Source organism: Meleagris gallopavo, chromosome 8 (genome assembly GCF_000146605.3).
Source record: "Meleagris gallopavo isolate NT-WF06-2002-E0010 breed Aviagen turkey brand Nicholas breeding stock chromosome 8, Turkey_5.1, whole genome shotgun sequence".
Lineage (NCBI taxonomy): Eukaryota > Metazoa > Chordata > Aves > Galliformes > Phasianidae > Meleagris > Meleagris gallopavo.
In genome coordinates this window covers 1185843-1189570 of record NC_015018.2, presented here as the reverse complement: position 1 = coordinate 1189570, position 3728 = coordinate 1185843, and positions in this window count along the sequence as shown.

The following is a 3728-nucleotide window of genomic DNA, read 5'->3' as shown; positions in this document are numbered from 1 at the left end:
AGCGGGTTGGGTCTTTGTGTTGCCTGCCTGTAAGTTAGCAAACTAATTTTATTAAGTATAGAGAAGTGGAAATTCAAAACAAATGATGTAATACTATTTTAATATATTTGCTTCTTTTAGGACAATTAATTTTGTATTCTTTTAAGTCTGTAATTAAAAAATGTATTAGGACGTTTGTATGTGCAATGATGCGCGCTTCAGGAATTTGGCATGTTGGATATGATGAGAAATTTGCCAACCTTGGAAGAGAGATTACATTCTCCTGCGTTACTTATGGTCAGTGAGGAGATTGTGATTGTCATCTTCTAAGCCTTTGTTCCCTTGTTTTTTCTTTCCCTTTTTCCTCCAAGCTGTTAAAATCTAATCATGACAGCAGTGCTGAGATATGTGAAGGCTGAGATTTGAAATGGCTTTTGGGAGAAGTCTGAACTTAAAACATCCAATTGCTTCACACTTAGCTGTGCCATCCTGACTGCTCTTCTTGGATGGTGTTTTAATCCCATTTCACACAGGAAAACTGAGGCACAGATGAGCCATCATCTGCTATTGATTACTGTACTGTAAAGATAGATTAACTGTCTTGAGTCTAGTTGCACCGGAAAACTATAGCTGTCTGAGCCGAGGTTTGGGAATGTGCCCAAGGAAGGATTTCCACTGGACTTGTGGTTGGCAAGCAGCTACCTAGGGTCACATAGATCTGGGCAGGGAGAGATCTCTAATGATCATTTATCTGGACCGTTTAGGCTTGAAAAAGAACTTTTGCCAACAGTAGATCTAGCTAATCATGTCTTTGGCTGACTTGAAAAACTTGCAAAGCCAGATATTACTCGGTTTGGTGACCCGTTCTGGTGATCTGTCATTCTGTTAACGAAACAAGTTTTTCTTAGATGTCCATCATCTACTTGCTAGCATGCGAACTGCAACTGTATATAAAGAGATAGGGGCGATGGAGCACTGTTCCTGTGCTGAACTGTTTGTTGGCTCTTCTACCTTCAGTTAATAAAAAGAATAATCAAATATCCACAAGCACCTAAGCTTAAGTAGTACTTTTATTCTTCCCTATCTTACGAAAAGGAAATAATGAGGCTATATGGAGAGTTAAAACTGAAAATAAATTCTAGGTGAAAATAATACTTCAACATTATACAGTCTTAAATGTAAGTATGCCAGAGTACTGAAGTTATTGAAGTCATATATTGAAGTCATGACAGAGTTTGTTGAGAGCTGCTGGATGGTTATTTAGTTATCAATGGATTGTTGTTACTGTCCCCGAAAGTTGTTTTCATTCACAGTTCCCTCTGAAATTATCTGTCTTCATAGAATCATAGAATGGTTTTGGTTGGAAGGGACTTGTAAGATTACCTAATCCCTTAGGCAGGGACACCTCCCACTAGACCAGATTGCTCAAAGCCCCATTTGGCCTGTCCTTGAAGTTCTTTAGAGAGAGGGCATCCACAGCATTTCTAGGCAACTTGTTCCAGTGTCTCAGCACCCACACAGTAAAGAATTTCTTCCCAACATCTAATCTCTACTCTTCCAATTTAAAGCCATTTTCCCTCGTCCTGTTGCTATATGATCTCATAATAAGTCCCTCCCCAGCTTTCCTGTAGGCCCCGTTCATGTACTGGAAGACTGCTACAAGGTGCTCTGGACCCTTCTCTTTTCCAGACTGAAGAGCCCCAGCTCTCACAGCCTGTCCTTGTAGGGGTGGTGCTCCAGTCCTCTATTCATGGCCCTCTTCTCGAGCTGCTCCATCAGCTTCACGTCCTTCTTGTATTGGGGGCCCCAGCACTGGAGACCATATTCCAGGTGGGGGTCTCACAAAAGCAGGGGGACAGAGGGCTGCAACCTCTATGCTACTAGCATGACAGAAGATGAAAGGATTATACCAGTATACTGAGTATTTGTCAAAATTGCTGATTCATCTAGTATTACCATCAGGTTATTGTCTAGAACAGTTTAAACTCTTAAAGAATAGAAGCATGAATTTCTTCCTATTTTGTGTGTTTATCCTCATGATGGATGTTATATGACAGTCAGAGTGGGAAAGAGAGAAGGAAGAGATAGACATGGAAACAAACAAGGAACAAGGAAAAAATCATGCCAGTCATTTGCCAGGAATGTAATGAAATTCTCATTTTCGATGCTCAATACTACATATAATGACAGCTTCTATAATTTTTGACTGCTTGTAAACTCAGTGTATGGTACAAAAACAGGCAAACTGGTTTGGAGATAATCTGTTATATCCTTCGTCTCAGTGGTTTTTCCAGATGAGATTTTTTTACTTAGGTTTTCCTTCTTCCTTTTCAGGCTCAGAAGTTTATTCTAGGCTATTATGAGTCTTTATAGGCTAGTAAGTTCCCTTACTCTGGTCCTAAATGTGGGATAGATTATAATTTCTACTAGCCATTTTTGTTAGAGATTTTTCTTCGTATAAATGCATCAGCAGATGGCAAAAAAAAAAAAAAAAAGTTAATCAAAAGTTTGATATATGAAGTGATTTCATCTTCCTTTTTGATTTTGCTTTCTTTTTGTCTTGATAGTAAAAGAGCTGTTCTTTTTGGTCATGCCTGTTTTATAAATAAGATGAATATTAGTATCAGTTTTATTCGTTCTACTGAGACCATGTAGCCTGTTAAATGTCAAAGACGGAGGCCATCCTGGTCTTTATTTATTGCACAGTTTATCATCTAAAGAACTTAGAGTGGCTAAAATATTTACAGATTTAAATGTGGCAGTTTATTTAGTCAGCATCTCAATCATAGAACTTCTCCACAGAATCTATGGTCCTGTTTATTAAAAAATGCTATAAAATCTCCTGATTGCACAGCACCTGGTAATATAATGTCAGAATGACCTATGTGCTTAATACGTACAGCACAGACTGTCCTCATTATTGAGAAAGAATTGGACGAGTGATGTGTCTGGGCAATTAACTAGAGCAGTAGAATGATTATGACTGGGTAAAAAGTTTCAGAAAGGGTTGTTATTAGAATAAATATTCTTAGAAAAACAGAATAAAGATAAGTCTTTCTCAGGTTGCTCTCATACTTCATATTGTTACTCAGCAGCACTGTCCGTAAAGTTTATTTCCCTCCTACCTCCCCTTGTTCGTAGTTGTTAACTGCTGAGGTTTTCTTAGACGTTAAATGGTTTTACCTGAACTCAAATTAAGGCTTACACTCTTGCAACTTTGACAATGACATGTAATAGGCTATGACATTGTGCTAACTTACGTTCCTTTATTTAGAAGACACTAAGAGAGAGGTGGTGGATTTGGGGGATCACAGTAACCTTTTAGAAGCAGATAGAGGACTATCAAAACTTCCTTTGTATTCTTATTTTGTAAAAAGAATACAGAACAAGGGGAACAGGTGAACTTGTTTCTCCATTTCTTATACAGTAATTTTATGGATGATTACAAAAGACTATATTGAGCTGAGAAGTGCTGATCTTGTCTCTTAGTTAAATCAACTGTCTGTGAGAAGTATTCTTGTTAAATTATTTTGGGTATCTCAGGAAAAAGTAGCAAGCAAATATGTTTCTCATTACAGAATGGGATTCTGTACTTCCTTTTTCTACAGGGAAATGGACTACCTAAGCTGCTTCCTTTAGCCAGCTGAGTTCCCTTCTTTACTGGCACAACTTTTCTTCCCAGTGCAACCTGTCCTCTGTTCTCTGTAGAAATCCACTAAATTCTGTTTTGGCCAGAAAAGATATAATTA